Consider the following 26,907-nt stretch of genomic DNA (forward strand, 5'->3'; position numbering starts at 1 on the left):
TATTTCAACCGTTTAAACAGTAAATTAGATGAAGCAATTGCCTATGGCACCTAGAACAAAATGATACTTTCATAAAAATCAATGAGTGTTACCCACTGAGTAAGAACGGAATTCCACTAAACGGTCAAATTCATATCTGAATTACAATTCTGTAAAACTGAAGTAACCCTAATAACCCCCAAACCCCTAATTATTGTGATTACATATATATAATTGAGTAGTAACTGACCATAAGTATTTGATTAGCAATGATAGCTAATTGAAGATATCTCCCAACATACAGCAAGAGTTAAAACATAAAATAAAATGATTCTGATGTTACTGAGAAGAGATTAGGGAATGATATGAATGCACTAGTTTAATTCATTTCATGGGCCAAATCCGTTCATTACTATAACTGAAAAGAGAATTACATAGGATATGAATTTTTTTTTGGTTTTAGCTGTTGTTTGAAATCCAATAGCATGGTTATTGCTACCATTCTTAAGGAGCCGTGTTGGTAAATAAATAAGCTTGCACAATATAATCGACGGGGAAGACAGAAGAGGAAGAGTTCAAGGAAATCTTCCCACCCCAAAAATGAATTTCTTGGCTCCCCACTACTAATAGTCAAATCTATCGTTCTGCTCTATTCAGTGTTGCTCATTTGATTGCCATTCCTCCTTTCTGTTATAGCTTGGAGAACCCATAAGTGCATTCTGGACCGAATACATCACATTCCTGAAACTCAGTCACACAGCCATTTACCGTTTCACAGCCTGCATTGCCATTAAAATTCCATTCTTATTTCTGTGACAGAGACTGTAACAAGAATAGGATCGGTAAACCAGGAAACTGTTATGATGGTGATTGTAATAGGGAAGGCGGGGGGGGGGGAAAGGAATTTTCACCTATTCTTATACTCTAAAGATTACACTTGTGCTCCTTGAATGATATGCAAAGAAATCAGTGATGTTGGTAAGAAGCAGAAATGTCTGAGAATAGTAATTTATAAAGATATCAGACTCCTCTTGAACATATATACATATGTAACCAAACTGACTTTTAATTAGTATACTATATCAGAATTCATATACAGTCAAAATGTTAGTAATGTTAAATTTTTTCCAACGCAAATTCAAAGCAAAGCATCATCTGTGAAACTGTTGCAGTGGAGCAGAAACAGGTTGGGTATTTTTTTTCCCAGTGCAATTTTCTGCCTTAATGGAGAAGCACACGTTAAAAGCTGGTTCATAGCATTCCAAGATTCTTTGTAATATTGTAAGATTTATTAAAGTTGATGTGGTATTTCTTATGCCTTTTGTTCCAACTTTAACAGAAATTATTTTCAGCCGAACAAGTAATCGGATATTATCTCTATCCTGTGGCATTTCACTTGGACTAATGTACTGAGACAACACACAATAACAAAAATCAACCTCTAAGAGAATCAAAGAAAGATATATGATAGACAGCTTTGTTACAAGTTGGACCAGCTCATGTAGCAATGAGTTTTACCTCTGTTAATGAACAATAAATGAACATTTTTCACTGAACACATCTGATTTCCTTAGTGGTTCTTGCTCACTTTTTCAGTTTATAGAACTTCATACACAGCAGTTCCTCACCTGAAACACAGCAGTGAATCAAATCAAGCATGACTGGATAAGTGTCTTCTAAATTTAAGAAACAGATCATGAACATTTGAATTACCAGCAAAGCAGTTTCATCCATTTATAGTGAAGTTAGAAACATCCATTCTCCATTGGGTAATTAGCGGTATGAGTATCACAGAGGTGTCAGCTGTTTATAAACTTTAAAAATGCAACTACTCCTGCACATATCTACCACAGGCTGTGATCCTGATGAAATGTGAGATGTACATAAACATTTAACAAAACACCAAATTCAGTGAGCATCTTTTAATTAAGTACTGTAGTCAGGTTTTTTAGACTTCTCTTGATGGATTCCTTAAAAAGCTTCAAAATAGCAGGAGTCATCAGAGAATCAAACTCTATCATATGGAGAAGATCATGATGCATCATTCATGTTTTTAAACCCTACATTCTGAAGTAGGATGCCTACAGTCTTGTGCATGTAACTAATTTATGCCTGAATTTAGCTGGGATTCCCGAGTTGAAAGCTGTTCTCCCTGTAAATCGAAGGAGCTTGATCAAATACGTACTTCCGTAACACACCTCCATGACTCCGCAGCAGCAGTTAGCATATCATCTAAAAAGGGTTTTGAGCTATTGTCTACCCACCTACATGCATATAGTCTTGCTCACAACTCCTCAGATGATGGATATTAGTACAGTCTGAGGTCTAGATACACCAAGATCCCACACATACAAGGGTCTCCTCTACTTCTGCAGGAGGCATTGTATTTCCTTCCAGTTTTAAGGTGTTCTAGAAGAAGCTGAGATTTTCTACAGTTCCTAGCTGTCCTAGTGGCTGCTTTTGGCTCCCATTCCGTGATGTTTATGTTACTCATGCCTTGTGAAAGGAACTTTAGTATCTGACACGTACTTTAGCATTTCTTATTGATGGGTAGATGCTGAAAAGGTACGTGTTCTAATGCCAAACCTTGAAATGCTCTAACTACATTCTTGGATCATGTCAATTGGTTTGAAATATGATTTGGGGACTCAGAAAGAGGGAAAAAAAGATCTTGGTTACTTCCAATAAACAGTTCCTTGTTCCAAATCCTCTTTCCTAACAACAGAACCATTGTACACTACATAACTAGATAACCCTATACTCTGTACTCAGTACTGCTACGGACTAATATGTTTAATCAATTGTCTTAAAGTTTATGAATTACCACAATGAACATAATTTGATATTATCAACTAAAACTCAGCATATCCTTTTTAATATTAATCTTAACCTTTAAGAGTAGAACCATTATTTTAAATTATTTTTACTTTGTATTTCAATAACTTACATACATATTGTCAAGGTCAGGACACAAACAACACACTGCATAAGAGAGTCTGTAAGTAGATCCTATATATAGTTACTAAAATAAACAGAAATCTGGGAATAATTTTGGGTAGTTTTCAGGTGATGACATAGGATTAGTTAACAACAGTGCAGACAAAATACCTAAAAAAGATTAGGATATATAGTTATAAAAAAAGAATGTCTGTTTTTTGCATTAATACCACCTTACCAAATTAAATAATTTGGCTCTGCAGTATCACAAATTGGAAGGAGATTAAATATACCTTTTTTTTTTTTTGGTTAAAATTGAAATCATCCATCAGGTATCACTTAAAGCTACAAAAACTGTTATATGAACTACTTGCACCTTTGCTTTTTTCAGAGTCACAATGCATAATCCTTCTTGCCACAACAGAAGAAAAAAAAAAATATGGTGGCTTTCAAAACATAAGCTCTGAATAATCCTCAGATTTTTTTGGCCTTCTGTCACCTCCCCACAATTGCCCAGAGCAATTAATCGTGAATGTGGCACCTGTAACAAGTGTGAGAGAAAACAGAATGGACTTGACCAACAAGGTGGCCTTACTTCAGCATCTACAATACAGCACCAGGGAAACCTTGAAACTGTTCTAAATTATATTTAAGATGGATGATCACATTTTAACCCTCCTTGTCTCTTCTTTTTTCCTCCCTCAGATATATTTGCTAGAGCTTTTTCCAAGTCTAGACAGAGAGTATGTAATATTTCATTCCAATATCTATCATAAAAATGAATGTATTTTTGATTCTAGTATACATTATGATCTGTTATGTGTACGACATGAAAGTCTTTTAGGATATATTTTCCCCCTCCTGAAGTTATGTATTACCTCTCTTAACCTTAGTAAAGTTACATGCATGTATCTGAGAGCAAATCAGAATATATGACTTTGGAAGCTCTGTAATTAGAAAATTACAGTGTTTTTAAAACCCAGAGGCACCATAATTAATTAGTGTTCTGTAGATCTTTGAAAGTTTTATTAATTTTTTTGGTTAAAAGTGAAAAAAGTCATGTTTTTTTACCACTTCAAAGCTTTCTAAGAGTAACTTAACTTTTTAAATAATTAGTTATCTCGCCCAGGAATGACAAATTTTTCTAGGGCAAACATACTTTGTGCAGAATTAGGATAAAAGTAATGTTGTACCTTGCACATTTCAGTGCACACGAGGGGCGGGGGGGTGGGGGCAAGACATTTGAAATAAAGTATTTTGGGCATGGAAGATCAGTAATACTTTGCAGTGCTTTCTTATTCTGAAATAATATTTTCACGATACAATGCTAGTGAAGTTAGTAACTGGCTTATTTTATCTGGATTTTGTTTGATTTTTGCTACATTTTTCATTACACTGTCACTTTCACACATTTATAGGAAAACATTAGCCTTACAGAAGTCATCTTGAAATCTGAATTGTACTGAAACGAGAAGCAAGGAGAAAACTAAACGAATGTCAGAAAGTAGGCTTTTTACCCTTCTCTGTATGGAGTTATTCTATTCTAATGGCTTTCATTAACAAGACAACTTTTCATTGAATGGAACAAGTAACAGACTGATGAAGACAGATCATCAGAAAACTTCTGTATCTTCACAAATGCTGTTTCACACTAGTCTGTCAATTTTGTGCTCTGCGATTATTTAAATCTAAAAAAAAAAAATATGCGATGAACACTTACTGGTTTGGTGAATGAGCTAAAGAGTTGAAACACTAAGGAGCCGGACTTCTATATCCATAATACTGTCGGTAGTGCTTTGGAGCTGTGAAGAACTGTAGTATCTTGCCACATCTACTGACAGGGTAATGGAGAGGACAGAATAAGATAATTCATATATTATCAGTAGAGCTTGTCTCCAGTACAAAATTCACTAAACTGGAATGTATTATTTATGCTATTTTTGTAGATCATGGGTCAGTGCTTTGCGATTATATTACAAGCAGTTTAGAGAGATGCATGATACACTCTGAAAAGAAATAAAACTGTCAGACCAGTTGCTTCTAAGGCTTTTTGACCAATATCAGACATCAAGATTGCAAATACCACTCCTCTAAATAGAATTTCTTTTTTATTATGCTGTGCAATCACATAAACACAGGCTTTGCTGCTTCTCTTATAAAGAGAGTTAGAAAATTGAAACATCAGAAATTTAAATCAAAAGTCTTTCAGGTTTGCACTGGCATTTTAATAATTACCTCACGGTATCGTAATATGTCACCACAAGGGGAAATTTTTCACCTACTACACCACCTACACTATTTTAACATAAGTGTCCCTTTCACATGCTTTATACCTCTCAGCCTTGTACATCCACATCATAAGGACATGCTAATGCATTCAACAGATTATCCAGCCTACTGTTCCACTCTGCAAGATTATTAGAGAGTTGCTCTCCTTATTTGCCTGCACTTTATCCGTATCTCTTCTAACACATATTCCGGGGTTAATGTTGACAGCTTTCGGGAATGTAATTGGTACTTAGTGAACTGTGCAAATCTACTATTAGGCAGGAGTAATAATGCAAGTAGAATGCCCTTGTTTACCTAGACATAAATGCTAATTTTGCATTAAATAGGGAATAAGCCTCAAGTTTTAAGTTTCCAATAAAAAATAGAACATATAATAATTAATTGCATTCAAAATAGTAGAAAATGCCTTTTCTTAGCTTTCTTCAGTAGTGTGTGTGTGGGATTTACTTTTCCATTGAAATGGGAAGAAATAACTGTTTCTCTCTAAGCTTCTGGTAGTTTAGAGCTATTAGAAATATGTCACTTTTTTCCAACATTGCTTTTCTAGAACCTTCTGGTTTGTTATTTTTGCATCATTTTGACCTTACATTTTCATCTGCGTACATTTAACTGTGGTGTAGATTAGGCCAGCTTCTTTCCTATAAGAAGCCACAATGAGTTAGCTCACAGTGAAGAGGATTTAGCCTTTTCATCATCTTTGACAGATGATTTCTATGTAGGACCAATGGTAAGGAGAAAGTCCTTTACCCATGCAGGATCTTCTGTTATAAGTTACAACTTACATGAACGCTCCAATAGAGGTTATCATTTTCTTTACACATCCAGAAACACTGTTCTCAAGTCATCTCATACAAACAACAGTGTCAAACTGCAAGCATAGGACACCATACTCTTTCTTGCAAAGGTTATACGGGCTGCACCGGCTGTGCTGGAAGCTACCCTGGAAGAACCCAAAAGTTCAGAGAAGAACACAGTTCTGTCCTTCTCCTGGGACACACAGACTGCTAGTTGTGCAAGGGGAGCTTGCAAGAGTCATGAACTAGAGCTGCTTTTCTCAAAGAAGTTGCAAGCTTCTCCAGATGCGTTTCACATAGGTTAAGACTTCAACAAGACTTCATAAACAAGTGTTGAGATACAGCGATGAAAAAACTAAGAGAGCAAGGGAAAAATTTTAGACTTTGCTCTGGTGGTTAAAGCTCCTCATCTACAAATACATCCTAAATGTAAGAAACTCCCCCCACAAAAATGAGGTGTTTATTACTGCAAAAATGTTTAATATAGACAAATTCACCTTTTCTGAAGCAGAGACATTTTGTCAGAAGATTCCCAGTTGACCATAATCTCTTGTAGCCTCTACTCACCTGTGTGAAGAAGAGTTCAGGGAAAATTAGTAGATAGTGGAAGAAAAGCTTGTTAGTTAATGAACTTAACTTCCGAAAATGAGTAGCATGGCCTCTTTGCAAATAATTTAGAGTAAGATTTAAGAATTTTTTTCAAGGCAAGGCATAAAAAAGAACAATTACATATCGTTATTCAAATTGTGTCTAATATTAATTGCAGTTGGGAGCACAAATGCGACAAGTCTTATTTCAGAAAAGGCTGCAGGGCAAAACAGTGGGATATTCAGAAAAACATGTAGCGGAAGAAAACTTTATACGTTTGCTGATTTAAGTCCTGAGTAACAATGACATTAAAATATTTCTTCTGTAGAAGAGATGAACCAGGATGGTCATAAGAACAGACTGCTGACACCAATTCTTCCTTAAAAAAAAAAAAATCTGGATATTTTCCTATTATTATGGGCATTATTTCAATATCTGTTTTGCACTCTGGTTTTGGTTGTCGAGATAAACATTCTGTGAGTTTACAGGCTTTAGAAAGAGCCAGACAATATCCGCAGGTGGTTCTAAAGAATACATAGCAGTTCAATCAACAGTATTTTTCTCCTAGCATACTAAGTAAATATAAAAATTTATCCAAATAGACAGAGAGATACAAGCTCTTCTTCTGAGAATGAAGCTTTTACTTGACAAGGAAACAAGAAACTTTTCAAGTACTTGCTACTTTAGCTTCTCTCTAAAGGATATTGGTTTAACAGAGAATTTACCCACAAGGTATTTTTAATGAGCTACTCAAAAGATTTTTGTGCAAGAAAAGTTTAATACAAAGGCAATTTGTCTTAGTAATTTACATCTGTTTTCTATATACTCAGGCTGAATTCACTTAAATATTTATTCAGCCTTTATGGTTCCTTTTGGCTAGAAATAAAGCAGGTTAAACTTATCCAAAATGCAACTTTACTCAAAATCTGTATGAAAACTGTATGTAAATTTCTTGTTCCAATATCTGTTCACAAACAGTTCCCCAACTTAGAAACACTGTGAGGGAGCACATAATAAATAAATAAATAAATAAAATGTATGGAATCGAGACAGAAGGAGAAGAACTGTAGTAGGAAAATCAGCCCAGAAGAGACATTCCTGGCTCCCAGGGCACTGTTCAGCTGATTCTCAAAGAAAACACTTAAATTTTTAATATTAATGCAGATGCGCAAATTGGGCCATCTGGAATAAAAGCAGTAAGTTTATCAGCCCTTGGTTGCAACAGCTTTTTATCATGCACCATATGGAAACAATTATTCAAACCTCATACAATGGAACATCTGATACTTCGATCACTTTGTATTCTATAAAATACAGGTGTTTTAACACTCAGAATGTACTGTCCAGAATGTCCAGTAATGCATACATATATTCACATTTCAGTGAGAGGTCAAATGGGAATGTGGTCTATGTAACACCTAAAGAAGCAGCTGAAATCCAAAGCATTCAAAAATACTATGTAGCATGCCCTTGTAAAAATTCTGGTTTTTTCCTTATACAAATGTTGTAAACTTTTAATAGGAAACAGAAAGGTTTGCTTTTGGTCTGAGCTATCACTATAAGCACACAACTATGAAATGTAAAAGTACTACAATTACTTGATGTACTTCAATTAAAAAAAGCTGCATTTCATTAACACACAGCAGTATTTATAAAAAAAAAGTAATGAAATGTAGAGAATATTCAACTACTATTATTCATTACTTATATTAAAAAAGCTTCTCAAGTCATGCCCCACACTCTGGCAGAAAGATATTACAGTGGTCACCATGATTCTGTGTTGAGCCTTCCTCTTGTGTTGGCCCCAAATGAAATAATTGTTTGCTGCAAGACCATGATGTAACATAAAAACACAAGTCCATAAAATTTGCTTCTAAAAGTAGGTTAATCACATTTTAATCAGTACCAGAGCACAAAGAACACTAAAAAGACGTGATCTTTCTTTTTTTCACTATATAGGTTGTAACAGACAAAAATAAAAATAAATATATTGACCAACACGCAAACTTTCTATTTTATCTTGTCTTTTGCCAACAAATTTGAGAAAAGACAGCCATACAATACTGAGAGAATTCAACATCTTGGTATTGCTCTGGATGGACTGAGTCTTACGAAGATCAATTGGCTAAAATACCACAGATCATTTCAGAAAACCATAGGAGACAGCTAAACTTGTTTCTGCTTTAAGCTAAGAACAATTCATAGGAGTCTGACCAATATAAACAGAGAACCTTTGCCTAAGTATTGTTTGAAAAGAGGGTCCTTCAGGTGAGGAAGGGATCTTCTGCACATACAAAAAAAAGATATCAAGCCCATAGTAGTAGAATAATATTTTTGGAAACATTATTTATTAAACCATAAAATAAACTTTAAGCAAAATTACCAAGCTCTAAAAATTAAGAAAGAACCCAGTTCATGGTGATGCATTAAGCCTTGTGTATATGCATGATAATTTAATTGTGACAGATTGAAGGAGTTCCTCAGACTAAAACAAAACAGAAGTCACACAGATAATTTGCTAGCAGGTTGACATGTATAAACACGTTTAGAATTTATGATATAGCTCCATTCAGCTTCAAGTCTGCTCAAAGGAAATTTTTGAAATTTTGCAGCTTGAAGAGAAGATAACAATTTTCCATGCAAGTGCACTGTGAAATCTTCAAATAAAAGATGTTGGTTTTGCTTTAAGCTTTACTTTGTGTTTTAGAATTTAAGACAAAAAGCAATTTGTCTTTAAAATTCAGCAATCCATAAACCTGAATGGCCTAATGTTTGTCATGTTAAGTGGAAAAAGTCTCCAGTTCAGTTTTCAATACAACTTGCAATAATAGTCAATCAGCAGGATTAGTTTTACATTCAATATTATCTTAGGAAACTAATAAAGTTCAATTAACATTCTTAAACTGTTCCAGATAGAAATGGTAATATTACTGAGGTATAATCAAGATACATGGTTTAATAAAGAGCCAACAGTAAGTGTAGTTTTGTTTGATTTCTTAACAAAGTACATTGTTTTAATAATTTATCCTCTGGAGTTTTTCAAATTTAGAAAATTTGAATGTCATAAAAAGTAGAAATAAAATTAATCTTTAGATACTGGATTCTTTTAGTAAATAGAAACAATCAGAAAGGGGCCATCCAATCCTATATTTTTGGTTTCATTAAGTTCTCTGTTTCATTTCAGTAGCATGCAGCTGAAAATATTGCTAAGACATTCTACAGTCTAACACATGCCTTGTTATGAAGAGTGACTACTACTACAGTGCATTTGGTATTGGGCAAAACATTTGAAACTTCTTAAAACTGCAAAAAAGGTGATTATATGCAAGCAGATCATCTATTCTAGAGAAAAGAGTACTAGGGAGTATGAGAACATCATCTGAGGTAAACAGAGGACTAGCAACAGTTGCATACGTAGACATGTTAGAAATGGCTCATTTGCCAAGAAGCTGATTATCATGACGAATGAAATGAAATGAACGTAGTGCTGACCGTTGAAATACTGCAATTATGTGATGACAATACCCCTGAAAAGCAGATCTGTAATGAAACACTTTGAAAAAAGATGTACAGATAGAAAAAGTTTAGAGTCTGCACAGGAAAGCATATTTGACCATTTGTTTGACATTACATAACTAATGTCAAAGGATCAAAGATTCCAAAAGGTTTTAATGTGATTATAAAAGATCTGCCTTAAATGCGACTGAAAAAAGCCAATTTCAAGCTGTCCATCAACAAGACCTGATTGTTAAGGGGTCTGCAGACATGCAAAAGCTCTGCCTGTGTGCCTACACATTAATATGAGCATCCAAATATAACTTTGCAGTCTACTCAGAAGCTGACACTTGATATTTAGACCACCAGATCTAATCTTGAAAAAATGCATATGTATAATCCAGATATATTTACTTATACAAAATAGTAATTTTCTTGAACTAAATAAAATAAATGAAATCCCTACAAATTAGTAACAAATATCAATTTCATCTCTGGAAAGATGCAAACATATTTATGGCATTTAAAATACAACTGACCATGCACTCAAGTACCCCAAACAAACCTCATCAAGCTGCTCTATCGATTTTTTCTCATCTTCAGATAAGGCTTGCTTCAGGGACTTTGTTCCATGTCATGAAAAATTATTGGGCACTATTACACTATTTTCATCTTAATGGTTATCAACCAGCAGTTCCAGCTACCTGGGATCGATCAATACTCCAGTTTAAATTAAACCCTGAAGTACCTTTGTCTTCCCAACTAGAACTGGATGCTGGTCACCCGTACTTGCCTTCCTGGTCCAAATCTGATAACAGCATTACTTTGAATTTCATCCTTGCAATGCTCATTCATGCTCATGAAGCCAAGAACAGACGGTGTTTCTTAACTCAGGCTAGCGACCTACCACATGCCTTTGCTTCGTCTGATGCCTGGGTTGGCTTAGTAAGGTGCATCAAACAATTCTTTTAGTGACCTATCTGTATGTTTTCTGGCATCAGCAACTACTTCTTTTCACCGCCTTGCAGTGCATGTATCTTTGTCTTATTTTTACCTTTTCTGACCCTTTCAACTTCTGATAAAAAAAACAGTACAGTATCTTCCTTGTTTCTTCCAACAGGGGCCCCATCTGCTTTTGCTTCTTTTCCTCCCTGTCCACAAGGTCTTGACTAAACTTAACATACCTCACTCACCAGCTCTGGGATATGATCATTTTATCACCCTTGCACCTCTTTGACCACAATGTATCCACAGAGAGAATTAATAACGCCTAAAAATGGCTTCCACCTCTAATGCAGGCAAATTCCTTGCCCTAGACAAGGTTACAGGTGCCTCGCACCAAGAGAAGAGCCCTTCCACTGCAAATCCAATGCAGATGGAGCACTACAGTTCTACCCTTATTTCAACTCATAGGTTGTAAATTGGAGATATCTACTAGGTCGTATTTCTCTCAGGTATTTTGTAACAGCAGACCAAGAAGCCTTTTGCATAGTTGTATTTAATACCTGCATTACTTTTGAGATACAGTGCTTTTGTGATCAGTAGAATACAATTAATGGTCAATACAACATTTGAAACTGAAAAATTCAGGGTCCAGGAGTTGATTCATAGACATAACATGACTTTACACCTAGAGCTGAGTAGATTGCTGAATTTAACTATGAAAGTCAAATTAACTAACTTTGCTTTACATACCATTTTGTCTGCCAACTACAAATTGCTTATTTGAGTTCTGTTCTTATCCACAAAATGTCCACAGAGGTTCCTGACTTCTAGTATCAAATTACAGCCTACACTGGATTTGAGACTACATATTAACATGTATGAGCTTGACTGGCTGAGACTTTCCTATGTGATTGAGGTCTAACTCTAGGAAAGACTGGTTTTTTCACTTCATTTCTCAATGCAGATAGCTTATTCACACTGCAGTCTATCTCATCCAATTCTCTTCTAATAGTACATAGCACAGTATACGCTATTTCCTCCATTATTTAAAACTTTTGCTGTTGTGCATTGTCTTTTGCTTATACGAGTGTAACAGCTTTAAAAGGAGGAACTTTTATCTGTAAAAGCAGAGTGGCATTACTACAGAGATGCAGCTTAGCCCTACTTTCAGTTGCACTGTACATGTCAGACAGCAGGCACACAAGATGACAAAGGACCTGAAGCTTGACCTGTTTTCACAGATATATTGATCATGATAAAATGAGATTCATCTGAGCATATTTTAAAATTGTAGGTCCTGTACACCCATCAAAACAAACCTGGAAGGCTTCTCAGAGCGCTACAGAACATTTTTAAATTACATCACATTGTGCTTTGTCCATAAAAACCTTTTCAGGGATTCATTGCTAAGTTATGTAATCCCCTTAGCTATACAGCCTAATGATTTTTTCTTTGTAAATGAATACTAGTTCTGCAAAATTCTCTTGGAAAAAAAACAGGACGTTTCATAGATATTGGCAAAGAAAAACTAGAATAATTTTTTGCCCAGATTCATCTGCCGCTATGTATCTTGCCATTAGGAAGGCTCTGAAGGAGACAACAAAAGAGGCTGGGAGGAGAAAAGCAAAATAAATATTGAAACAATTACAGCCTATAAGAAATATGTTTATTCTTTTTTATCGGGAGAGCTATTTGAATTGTAATGAGCTTTCTGTATAGTTATTTTTACTAAAGGTAGCATGCCTGTTTCTTCTCAATGCATTAAGAGGCTAACACTGAAATCAAGGATTATTTTAAACTTTTACTGAGCTACCAAGCATTGGAGACATTTAATATCCTTCACAAGTTGTTTGGTGTCTTTCTGGGTTAAGCCCTATGCAGGAATTAGCCATTATATAGGTGTCAAATCGCAGCACAATATAATGTCTGTGTCTGGCCTGCCTAACCACAGTTATGGCTTTCAAAGCTCACACCAGATTTTGCATGAGTTAGCATTTTCTCTTAGTGGTCCACAGCATTTTTAAGGTAAGATATCAAAAGAATAGCAAAACATAGAACCCTACTTAGCTCCATACACATCATGAAAGTAAACAAGTAAGAAAATACCAGTTTTATCGAGTTTACCATCATCAGAAGTGTGTGCTTACAGCATAAAATATTGTTCTATGCACATGTATGTATTATACCTTTTGTACCTGGCAGTACAATGATTAGGGTCATAAAAGCAACTGTCTTTATACAGCATACTCTGCAATGGCTCATACACAGTCTGTCACTACTTGCTTTATTTGTAAAGTTAACGTTGGCCAGAACCCTGCCAATATCATTTGCTTGTTTGGAAAGTGTAATACAATTTTTAACTTATGTGCTAACTCACCAGGAACAATGCAACTTTTCTCCTCAAAGACATCTTCCCGAATAATGTAATACTCTTCCGTAAAACAGTGCAAGGTAACGAGTGGGAATACGTCAGTGACTGAGGCCTCTGCTGCTGTTTTGCTCTGTTTGCATCTGGAAAGTTGTCATAGAATCATAGAATAGTTTGGGTTGGAAGGGACCTTTAAAGGTCATCTAGTCCAACCCTCCTGCAATGAGCAGGGACATCTTCAACTAGATCAGGTTGCTCAAAACCCCGTCCAACCTGACCTTGAATGTTTATGCTGCCTTTATGTAAATACAAAGCAGGAACAAAAAATCAGAGCCAACTTCAGCATGGTCATTACATCTAGATCCCTGCCGCATCAGCAATACTGATATGTCATCAATGAATTACAGCAAATGAAGTTGTCACTGTTGGCATCCTACCTTAGCTTCAGTGAAGAAACAGGCCACAATTCATTTTCTACATTTTTTGTTCCATTCTTTATCTCCTTTGGTCTGCACTTACCTGCAATCCAGAAGCTGACATAGCAATGTACATTAAAGTGGTAGGAAAACAACAACTCTTTTCATAAAATACTGTCAACATTCTTGCCACTTTTTACCGATTCTGGGTTTTTGGTTTGTTTGGATTTTTGGGTATTGGTTATTTTTACGTGTGAGGGGAGGACAATAACTTTGGCTAGAACTAATATATTAGTTTTAAGTATTCAGAAGCTTTTTTTTTTTTTTTTTTTTTAAATCAAGCAGCAATCTTCATTCCTTCCCTCTAATATTTAAATCAAAAAGCTCAACACATACAAATACATAATTCAAAGAAGAGATTGCTAACAAAACGTAGAATGAAGGAACTTCTGTTACAAGTTCCATTTGTGGTCCAACTTGGTGGGGGCCAAAACTCATCACAGGAGAGTCTGTGTTTAGTGAAAGACAGAATGAGCCAATGTTTCTTTCTCCCTCTACCCCAAATGCCTTTGAAATGAGTATGTAGTATCTATCCTGTTTGAATTAAGCTGATGCCTTGATAATCAAAAGCATTCTCATAACTGATACAAACAGATCAGACAAAAGACTGATCTTGCACATAGACTCTCTTACCCTGAAACATAATTAAAGAAGCTCGCAGTGAAACTGGAAGGCCCCCTTTGCTTCTCCTGATGCTGTCTTCTTGTGATTAACCATTGTCGTTCTTTAGCAAAAAGCTGTAGTGGTACCCAAGCATATTAATCCAGCAGCTCTCACAAGCATTACAGGCATTCAGAATGTAGGTCAACTTCTCTGATACTCAAGAAACATAACTTATGCAATAGGTTTTTTATTATGTCATTGTCTGCTCTTATTATTGCAGCAAATGAAATATTTAGCGCACAATTTATGCAGACTGGTACTGAAAAATTAATTACACAAGACTAAAGTGTTTTCTTTCAGGCTATCTCAATGTACAATAGAGAGAATTGAAAAGTGAGAACAAATAAAACACAGTATCATCCACAAAGTGCAAACAAAATACAGGACTAATATAAACATTAGAAGAGTCATGATTTTTCATACTCTACAAAGCTACAGGTTTACTAAAGTCTTCATTTCACCAGAGTTGGTAGTTTGTTTCTAAAGCAAATTTTTATTCACATTTTCCATTGTCTATCTTGAAAGCTACCTATCAATGTACAGTGATAAATGTGACAAGGGCATTGAAGCAGTTCTGAATTCTGCATTGTATTATTTGCTGTCTTTAGCAATACTAGTTTCAAGATGAAAAAAAAAACCAAAAACCCAACCCAAAACAGATCAAGCTCAACAGCATTACACTTTGTAGTAAACTTATTTACTTTCACTCATATTCCAAGTAAACTCTTAGAAATGAGAGGTCTGGAAGACCTAGAAATGTAAATCTTAAGTCTGCTTAGCACTCTGGTTCCAAAGTTTCTTCACCCAATAATTATTATTTCAGTAACACATTCTTTGTGTTAAGTTCTTAATTCCTTCCTCTGTGTCTTCAGCTGTGCTTGGAGAACAGTAGGAAAGGAGTATCTATAGTCATACTTGACCCTGCTGTATTGTCAGGAAATCACTGTCTAGCGGTATTATAGCAAGACTGGTATTGGTCATGATTTTATCTGGTCATATATTCTTTAACAAGTGGAAACATCCAAGTAGTTGGAATAGTTTCTTGTCATTTCAGAGTTCAAAATGGTATAATTAATTGTTTAGTGGATTGTTTTCAATTTATCAATTAAAGTGATTTAGGAGTATTGAAAATATAAAATTTGCATTACTAAATGTGTAGCAAGTGATCTGAATTATATAAAATGTGAATTGAATGACATAAAACTTGAAAATATCTGGTTATTTCCAGCTGATGACGGTAAAATTTAGAGGGAGAAACACTACTCTGCCAATAAATTAAGAGAAAATCAGAATGGATGTTTCCTTTAATATTATCACTGAGCTCATCCTATGGTGTGAGATAACAAAATACACTGAATATGTCACTATTTGATTTTGAAGGTTGTCTAACAGACAATTTCAATTATTCTCCCTTATCTGACAAAAGTATTCAAAAATTGCAAGAGATTTTTCAATTTGTCAGTCTCAAATACATGGAAATGTTGAAGCTTGTCCCCATAGGATGGGTTTTTCTCTATGTTACAGCTGAAAATAGCTCTCTTCCTCTCTCACAGTGATTATGGCCTTTAAGAATGATAAATTTGAGGAGATGCAAATACACTCACAGTGACTGAAAATAACTTATATTTCTTCCACAGTCTAAGAGTTTCATTTATAGTTAGTCTTAAAATTAAACCTTATATGTATCAAAACTTGTAAACATAATAAACATTAAACAATAACTTACGTGAAAGAATTAATGATGAATTAGTTGGTCAGATGTGTAACTTCTACCAAAAAGAAGAACAAATAAGCAGATAATATGGAAGAAGTTATTATTCATTGTTATACATTAGCTTGCAAATACCTGACATCAGTTATTAATTTCAGCAAACAAAACTATCTTGATTCTGCCGCTCTTAAAATAAAAAGGGTCATTCCTCAGGAAACTGTAATCTTTAATGAAGATTTTAAACTTGACAAAAAGCTAAACAGAATGAGAATTACTGTAAAAGAAATATGAATACCAGGAAAGTCGATCAGTGTCCATGCTTCACATTGCAAAAGAATTTAATGTTCTTCCTTGTAATCCTAGTCTCTCAGTTTCTCAAAGTTTGTGCAATTAATTACGACAAGTCTGCCCCAACCATCCCCACACAGTTGTTGAATAATCATTCTTGGACAATTTACAAGATTTTGCTATTACATTTATTAAGACTGAGCTTTGACCCAAAATTATTCTCTATTGTTCATTTAAAAGAATTACGTATGTTGATTTCAAAAAACTGAAAAGATATGGAAGCGTATTAAAATTTGTAAGTATGATTTTAAAATAAAGAGATACTTATGACAAATACGTTGTGCATTTTAGAACAGGTAATTATATTTAAAACAAAAATGCAATTATTTACTAAGGGAAACAAGGACTCTCTGAAGCATCCCTTAGAATAAAGCACTGTCCCTTACTTACACCTTATCTGTTTTTAGGATTCTGCTTCTGTGCATGACAGAAGTACTACCACCACCAGGACTGAGCACTGAAAAGAGACTTAACTTTGGAAAAGAGCCTGCTTAATTAATGTTCAAAATATTTACCTCTTTTCATAGTTTACTACTTATTATAGGAACAATATTTCTCTGTGTTTTGAGGATAAATACACTAACATTTTTTGAGCAGGAACACATCTGGTAGAAACTTGTAATAACACAATTTATTTGAATTGCCCGCCATTCAGTGATCAAAACAGGAAAGCACTCATCCAGATGTTCATGAATTGTACAAGACTCCAAATATTGGTTATTCACTGGGGTCGCGACTTAGCTTCCATGCTCACTTACAGAGTAGCTATATTATTTCTATTGTGAAGGAACTTAAAGAAAGGTACACACTTGTGTTCAGCCTCTACCCTTTGCCTGTTTTTCATTGATTCTAGCATGCCGTGAATTCAGCTACACATTTATTGTGAAATATGAGAGTCTTCTACACTTCTGCTTCCAGGCATCTTTTAATAACTACAGTGTTTGTCCGGAGAGGCATTATGCCATAAACTGTCCTTTCTTCTCACCTTAACCATATTATTGTTTAACATACTCTTTTCAACCTTAACCTACCCTACCCATGAAGTTTAGTTTAATTGTAAAGATATACGTAAGTGCTTAAGAAATAACTGTATTAAAAGAGAAGTGAGATTTAATTTTAATAGTTAGGATCTAAATAACCTCTATGAACAAAAGCAAACTCTCACTATCTAAACATTGTGTTGTTCTAAGACTGGACTGGCAACACAGACCTCTTATTTCTGTTCAGTATATTGTCATTGGCTCCATCAGACATACTTTATACTAACAAAGCAGCTGAAATGAAGAAATAGATTACCATTTCTCTATTCTACAGAAGTATTGTGAAGCTTCACTGATTGACACTTACAAAGCATTTATTTCCAATAACAGTTTCCCAGTATCTTAGCTCATAGAACTTTATTCATTATTTACCTTCATTACTATTCTTCTAAGACAAGTTTTAGTGCCATTTATAGGTATCTATATTTAAATGGAAATCTTTAAATGTTTGCATTTTAAATACTATTAATAAATACAAACATACAGAAATTTTTTTTTCAGTGGCAAAGAAAGTTAGTATGGATATTTTATAGTTCATATTTTTGTTAATATTCTGCAGTGCAGTAATTACAGTTCTGTAGTCTGTAATTATACCTACAGCCATTCCAAGGAGTTGGACTTAATTTTGGAGACATTTAAGAGACAATGTACAAATGTTAAACCTCGTAACTAAATATCAAAGTACGGAAAAGAAGGTTTTTCCATATGGGTAGAACATCCTATAATGTAAGGGGTTTTTTGGGGGCGATGGAGGTGAGAGGTGTCTAACTTTTCCCATCATTTGTTTCTCCTTCAGATGTTCCCATTAATTGGTGTCTGCTTTACAGGAGATACTCTGATATATGTCCTTTGCAAACTCTAATTATCTAGAAGCTAGTCCTCCAGGAACAAAACTATTTCAGTGAAATAGCCATTTATCTGTCTATTTTTAAGATACTGCTGCTTAAGAGGGTTTTTTTGTTTGTTTTGTTTTTAAAGGGGGCTGTTTAAAAAAACCACCTCAAAGGCACTATTTTAAAATATCAAAGTACCAGCAAGGACTACATGGACACTTAAGAAAAAAGTATACAATGCATTGACCATTTCTAGTCAAAAAGTATTACAGTCTTTATGCAACAGAAGAGTCTTAATTGTGCCTTTACCTGTCCTAGTCCTGAATATTGACTGTTGCTTTGTATGACGTTTATAGGACGGGGGAGATGGAGGCAGGCATTTGGCTCTGTGACTGCATTTATCTTATTACTGCATTTTTTCATGTAATAAGTAATCAGTAATAAGACAAATCTAATATTTCTATATTAGATTTAATATTATTAGAAAAATTATTTGCGTATATATATTAAAAAATAGCAAAGTTTCATAAGAAATCTTTTCAGACAACCACATAAGAAAACTGTATCAAATCAACATACAGCATTCATTAGACAAAAAAGTACAATACATTTTTTAACTGGCTACAAACATCTGATTAGATCTATGATGCACTAAATTATAAAAGTAAAAACAGCATAGATCTTCAGTGGAAGATACCACTTTGCTACAGGCATCAGAACAAAGAAAATAACTGGCAGAAAGAGCTGAAGGGCAGAATATTTTTTATGGAGAGATTAATCTTTTGGTTTTGTATCCTGGTAATAGAATCTTCATGTACTGCATTATCACTTTGTTTATTAGTAGCAGATACCTATCTAATGTCACATTTGACCTTAAATTTATTGCAAATTGTACCTACTGCCTTTTATTTTTTAAAATGAAAGGATACAAAAGGTTCATTTTCTGACGTTGGATTTGTACATTAACAGTTATTGAAACTACTGTTGGGGAAAAAAGGAAACGTTCTTATCAACACAGCCTTCCTCTGTCATCACAAACCCAAGGAGGGGGTTTAGATTAATCTGAGCAAAACAGAACTTTTAGAATATATATTGATTTTCTTCCTTTTTAATGCTCTCATAAATCATAATCATCATGTGCCATGCCTATGTGCCCTTGATTCTGCTAGCTATAATCTAATCTTATAACTCAAGCTCTCCAGAAAAGAACATTTTTCTTATTTTTTTTTCTTCTTACTTATGCATTTTCCACTGCGTCCCCTCCAGCTCTTCCCTCCCACTCTCCCAAGAATATAGCTGATTGGAGTCAGGATGATAGCATCTCAAGGTCATCCAAATGGATTGATAAATAGCAGGATTTGTGTGAACTCTAGGGTGCCTACACATGTATTCAGTAGGGCTTTTACAAAAGGTGGTCAGAAATACTTTTCGAAAAGCTCTTTTTAATTGTTTTTATTAACATACTAAAGTCTTTGCACCCTTTAGACTGAACAAACCTTCCTCATGCTAACGTATCTTTCATTCCATAAAGAGAAAAACAAAATTGCAGTGCTCTATTGAGAGAATTAGACTCTCAGTGAAGTGGGGGCTAGACTCAATATTTAGCAGCCTTACTGTAAAGAATGTTTTTATACACTATATTAAGGAGTAGAATAAAGGGAAAAGCAGGACACGCTTAACCAAGAGCGGACTAAGACCATAACTTCATGAATTAGTACTTATCCCATGACCTAACTTACTTCCAGAAAGAAATAATCGATGTTAATCCTCCTTCTTTCCCTTCTGTGCCCAACTCCTTCCCAAAAGCCAGTGCAATCGCTGGCATACCCTTCTTCTTCCTTAGCCACCAGCACCGGAAGCTTCATTTGCTGTAATCTGAATTACAGTTTACCCTGACCGCAGGTACACTGGGCAAACAGCTTTGCCCTTGGATCCTGCACCTCAGTTTATTCACTAACGTCCTTTACAGTGCTTGAGGAATCTGCCAAACCAAAGGCTTATCGCTGAAACTCATCTCGATTGAATAATAGCAGTTTGACACCTTTCTTCTCACCAACTTTGAATTCTTTAATGGAAATATCATGACATTATCCAAAAGCATTCACTAGCTGAGCTGAATTAAGTAGACAGACGCCAAAGACAGCAACCCCACAGGAATTTGAACAGAGAAAAGGCTTCTAATTTATGCAGAGATTAAAGCATGACTTGCTGGCAAGTCAAATTGACCAAAACAATTAGGATTTGATTTTATTCTATTCTGCAGAGGTGCCATTACCTTTTCATCAGGCTACAGTGATGTTCAGCAGAGTATTGCTTTTTATTTTTCCCTCAGAATAACAATTGTTGCATTATGAGTTGCTTAAATATTCATTCAGGCTTGAGAGCTAGGAAAAGTCCCCAGACCAAAACTAAAATCTGATGAAGCTCCTTTCATTTTTATGGTGGTGTAATCAAAGATGTGGAAGAAAAAAAAAATCAACCACCTGACTCCTAAAGTAGGGCAGAGCCACAGTGCGAGCCTACACAGATCCACAGAGTGAATACAATAGAAATAGGGACATAATGAAAAATAATTATCTCTGACTCGTTCACTTTGTTGATTCATTTTCTAAAAAAGCTGAAACTGTTAGGTGAACATAATTTTCTTACTAATTATAGATTATTAAACTAAATGGTGTATTCTCTACTGTCCTATGTTTCAAAGTTTATCTTCACCTTAAAAACTTACCTTTTTTTGAAGATTAGAGGCACACTTCATTTAATATTTCAGGCTCGAGTCTCCATCGCCTAATGTCTTTTGTAGCCGTCTGCTTCAGCTAAGCCTAATACGCTACTACTCAGATTCAATAGCATTTTCAACTTGCTCTGCACTGATAAAAAAACCACCCAAAAACCCGCACAAGATGTACCAAAAAGAGAATGAGAATGCTTATGCGTAAAAAAATTAATGTTCTGATAAAAAAAAAGCCAGGCCACACATTCAGAAATGTTTCATTCTTGGCATACACAAGCAGTCTCTAACACTGAACTGCTTTAATGATCAAACCAGTTTCTGTGCACGTTGAGTTCTATCTGCCAACTTCTTCCCATGATATATTCCAATTTACACAAAATATATTTGCACATACAAGAAACATGATGAGTTACAGACAGAATTCAAACCAGTCATACATGTCACCCCCCTTCCCAGTTTTATCTCATCACAACTACTGACAAGATAAAAATGCAGACAGGTGGGCAATTCCAGAACATTACTAAGCACTCCACAGCACGTGAAAGTGGAAGTTTCACAGTCCGGAGCCAATGAAGAAAATTACACACTCTTGCTTTTTCCCCTATGCTTTTTTTTTTTTCCTTTTCTTTTTTATGCCCCCCAGAAAGGGGGAGGAAAGGAAGAGAGGAGTAAAAATGGCTGCTAGAAGAAAAGCATTTAAGCAGGAGTAGTCTCAAGGTTGAAAGGAAGGGAAAATTTTCTCTTCCTTCCACTCACACTCTCTCCCTTTTCTCTTTTTCCCTGATTTTTCCTTTGTTCCTCCTCCCTCTCCTACACACAGACCACACAATCCAGCTCCAGTATACATCACTGACACTGTCAGCTCCCGTTATCTCCCCTTTTGCCCCAGTAACCCTTCTTTCATCAGTTAGCAGGCACGATGGCTCTTATTCCATACTCTTACTTCTCATTTTTATCTCCTTTATCCCAGGGCCAGAGAAGCAGAATAGTACACAGTCGGAGGATAGTCTCATCTCAGTGGGAAGGCACTCATTTAAACCAGGCTAGCTAAAAAAACAAAACAAAACTAGCAGATAAACGTGTTCATATAAAACTTCCCAGTGTCATTTAAAACAGGGCTGGGGTATAGTACCCCATGCCATCTATGAAACACAACAGATTAAGTCATTGCTTTGTTTTAAACATTTTGAGGTTTGATTGGGCGTATATTTCACTTCTTTAGTAGTTGTAAAGTTACAAACTAAAGAAAGATAAAATGGATAGGTCCATCAAAATTCAGTATATAAACAAGGTGGGAGTACCTATGCTACAATTTACAGAGTATTCAAGGCATTAAAATGCTGACAATTCATTCAAATGACAAGGACCGTAACAAGATGTGAAAATGGCAAAACATCAATCAACTCTCATGCAAAGACTGCAACTGGATGAAAGCCATTAATTTAATCTCATTTGGCCATTTTTCTCCTCTCTGAAAGGAAACCATACATCTACACAATGCCCTCACAAAACACAACAGTTGGAAGAGAAAGAGGGAATTAACCAAAATAAGCCTCCCAGGGAATCTGTGAAAAAGATAATGTTAACCCTATTGGATTCCTCAATTCATTCCCATTAAGCAGATCATACCTCAATTCAAATATTAAAAGCTTATATTTTCATCTAGAGATATTTTTAAAAATCTATTTAAAAAGGATGACCAGATAGCAGTATTCCTTTTTTAGACCAAAAATCAGAGACAGCCTTATTGATCTGACCAAGCGTTTACAGAGACATCATATCTAGGCTAGAAATAGAATCTATGTCTTATTTCACAATATGAGGTAATACACATGCACTAGTGACATTCTTCATCTAACATCTCCACCAGGATATAGATTTGTAAGAAAGTATCTATATTAAGAGACCATTCAGTTTGGAAATCAAACACTGAAAATTCAGGAAACAGGAGAACTGACGTTGCCAGTGCTTGATCCTCTTCTGTGTATGTTTTATGCTGTATTTTATAATTTTAAATTAACAATGGCCTGCTATTTTTGGCCCCCAGTCATGACTATATAAGACAAAAAGAATTTAATAAATACCTACTCACAAGATGGAACAGGTGTTCTTTTTAAAAAATGTCTGTGATAATATCATGAAAGAAAAATATAGTAAAGTACATTTAAAATTATTGCTGGAGGTCACTTGAAAGCCTCCATCACCACCCTCAGACACTCACAGAGAAGAACATAGGCTGCTAGAATTAGTGCTACCAGGACTGCAGGACTGAATCTGAAAGTCTCAGACATTAAACAGTTTCTGCATGCCGTTTTACGTGTTAAAATTCAGGTTGCACCGAATTTAAATTCTGTCATTTCCTAACTTCGGAGAACTTGATTTCCCAATCTCACTTTTTAAAACATATTTGCTGCTGCCATAACTTTTAAAAATGTTTAAAAAGCATTTAGACACCATGTCATATGTGATAAATCCATTTACAAAAGCCTGTAGAAGGTTAAATGAGCTGGAGACATGAGTTTGTTCAGTGTGCCTCCATAAATTAGCAAAAATCCTATTTAGGATTTCAAATCCATATGGAATTTGATCCAAAATATAATATCAAAGAGACAGTCTCTTTCAGAAGGCCAGTTATTTTTCCCCACTGGCAATATAAGCTGCAGGCTAGATCTTTTGTATCCACATGTACACAGCAGCTATTCTGTGAGTGAAGCCTTCATTTTTTCCTACAGATTGGCATTCGCAGTCCTAGGCAAATGTCCCACTCCTTTGACCTCCGGCACACGCTCCCTCCCTCCCAGCTGCCCGGGGCTGCTGATGGAAGCTTCTCAGTGACAGTCACACAGTGCATCGCACCTGATAACCCCTGCCGGCGATAATAATTCTTTCTATGGCAGCTGCATGTGTAAGTGCAGCTTAGAAACAGCAGTAGCTCTGCTTGTGGAGCACTGAGGGCACATTCTCATTTGGGGTTGGCGGGGGGGGGATGTCTAAGACAGGATAATCATATCGTCCCCCGCCATTCCACATGCTGCTCTCTTGTGTTTAACTCAGCATTTTCATACTTTTATTTCTTGTAGGCTGGATCAATGGCAAAAAATTCTGAAGGGCTCTGAACTATGCAGTGCTTATTTGCAAAAAAAAAAAAGCTACCATGAGCCACCAGCCGCAAGAATTAAACAGACTCTGCGTCACAATGTTAGTATATATAACAAAGATCTGAAAGTAATTTTTAGATGGGTTCTTGGAGAGTTCATAACTGAATGCAGCTCCAAGACTCTCCCACTGAAATTCTTACACATTTTTGAAGGAGAGGTATTTCACACCATGCCCAGAATCTTGACTCAAAACTATTACTGTGAAGAGGCTGCATAGCAGGATTGAGTATCAGTCATAGTCTGACACTCTGTTTTAGTATCTATATTATTTACCTATCACTAGCATTGACCAAGCCTGGAAAGCACAAGATGAAACTTCTGTATAGAAATATCTCATGGTTCCAGGTGGCTTGTATTTGAATATTATTTTCCCCATTTGTATTGTTCTAATGCTTGAAAGAATAATATTTATAGGAAAATTCTATGGTAGAAATAAAATCTGAAGTTATTTTTGGGTCCTTCATTCTAGCAAAAATGTTGTGGGTTTTTTTGTTTTGTTTTTTCAAACCATACACAATTTGCACTCATTATAAGAGTTTCTCCCCATTTTTACAGGGCAAGGTACAAATAATGTGTTCTTTGCCTGTTATCCTTGTCTTTACATGGCTAAAAGTTTCATACAGTGTTGCAAAAGTGACGATGTTAAATGAAAGCAATATCTCTTCAGCCAGTTTCTCCTGAAGACTTCCTGCAACTGCTAAGAAAACATTGCATCTTATCAACTGCAGAATGTCCAGGCAGCATAAGGAAGATGAAGTAGAAGGAATTTCAAAATGATGAAAAAAGGCAAAAAAATGTTCGCATTGCTGTGGAAACATGAACTCAATAGCTAGGTGCTAAGAGGGCTTTCATGGGACTATGTTTGTGTACTAAGATAAACTTGTCTCTAAGGTAAAACAGAACAGTCTACGCAGCAGCAAGTCTAGTTTGATTGATGAGCGTTCACACAATAGCTTACATCTTTTCACATAAGGAGAGGGACCATACACTTTCAGCATAAATAGGCAGAACAAAAGAGTTCGGTGTGTGTACTGGTCTCTCTTGTCTGTTGCCAAGAGCTGCATCTCTGATAACACAATGATAGCTGAACTCTGCATACAATGAGAGTTCATAAAAATCCTAAAGGATAGTTTACAAAATGCAACAGATACTAGTGTTCTGTCATTCCCTTTACTACTGCTAATGAAGGTTTTAATTCTGCCGGACTATCAGCTATGAAGTCGTTCTGGGTACTGAGAGGGAAGGGAGGAAGCAGAAAAAGTTGCAATTCTGTTTTCAGTTTGTGTTTAGATTTAGAAGGGGACCTGGAAATCTGCGTATCAGAAGGGACATGCCTTGCTTAGAGGAACTACGAGCAAAAGCAAGCTATGCAACACCTTTTTATCTCTTGAACAAAGATAGGAGAGGAATATGTTGTAATGGAGGGAAGATATCAATGTTTGGTTTCCTAGGTGATTAAAGAGTGGAAAACTCTAAAAAAAGAAAGAGAGAGAGAAACAGATAACAGTAAAAGACATACAGAATGTGAAAAGGAACTAAAAATCTGCAGAAATCAGCACTCTACCAGTAAACATCCTGAACACATAAGTGGATTAAAATGTTCTAAAGGTAGTTGGAGGTGGAAAGGACTATTTTCCTGTTAACTATATTTCTCAAAATAAAACAGACTGCACTGTGCAGATAGACAGAGAAAGAGTTCCTACATTCTAAAGCTAATCTTATGTGGCACGTTTCTGGGTGACTGGGGACATTCACTCCTTTTTTCTAATTGGGTGTCCATATATACAACACAAATAGCATAAATGCTGTCAATCTCAGACATGTCTTGATGCATATTTAATGTCTACACATTTCTTTGTACATTTTAAATATTGTATTTGTATTAAACTGAATTAGTTACGCTGAAAATGACCACACCTTTTGTAATGTAATTCTAAAGCAAAATGTTCTTAAACTGAACTCATGGAAGACCACGCGAACTATGAAGTCATATTGAGACAAAGAACCAGACTATTAACAGAATATTGCTTACCTCCCGAGTTATGCCCATTAGGTGTATTTTTGGTTGATGGTTAAAATAATTTTAGTGTAATATTAAAACTATAGCTATTAGGAAGCTATACTTCAAGTTTTGAAGTATTGTTACGCAGTGGCCTACTTTTTAAGCTATTCCAGGACACCAAACACACTCTACGACACCCATTCTAGGACACTTTATACTTGAGTTGTGTATTTTTAAAGGTCTACAACAGTTAACAACAGAAAGATTACATTAAGACCAAAAAACCAGAATGACAGTGAAAAGCATATGGGACTTGAAATTAATGCCCAAAAGCAAAGTGCCATATATATAAGTTGTGGTAATTTAATCTAAAAGGTAGCAAGAACCTGAGCTGTTCCAGCCATTGCCTCTTGTTATAGTCTACCCACACAGAAGATTGCACAATCTGAAAGCTATACCATGAGGGCAAAATTGTAGCATCATGACTGCCCGCCTCACCATCTCATCTCTGGGCCTGATGCCCATAGGGATAATTTTTGACCATTAA

General features: G+C 35.4%; 1 long non-coding RNA gene across 1 annotated transcript in view; it reads right to left on the minus strand.

Moving 5' to 3' along the window:
- Positions 1-1,104: 1,104 nt before the first annotated feature.
- Positions 1,105-26,907, minus strand: part of LOC127016018 (uncharacterized) — a 260,108-nt gene continuing 234,305 nt past the window's right edge. Inside the window, exons 5-7 of the long non-coding RNA XR_007766414.1 lie at positions 6,497-6,566; positions 4,637-4,747; positions 1,105-1,607 (exon numbers count right to left, since the gene is read on the minus strand). This is a non-coding gene — a long non-coding RNA (uncharacterized LOC127016018). The remainder of the gene's footprint in view (positions 1,608-4,636; positions 4,748-6,496; positions 6,567-26,907) is intronic.

The sequence above is a fragment of the Gymnogyps californianus genome, chromosome 4 (genome assembly GCF_018139145.2).
Source record: "Gymnogyps californianus isolate 813 chromosome 4, ASM1813914v2, whole genome shotgun sequence".
Lineage (NCBI taxonomy): Eukaryota > Metazoa > Chordata > Aves > Accipitriformes > Cathartidae > Gymnogyps > Gymnogyps californianus.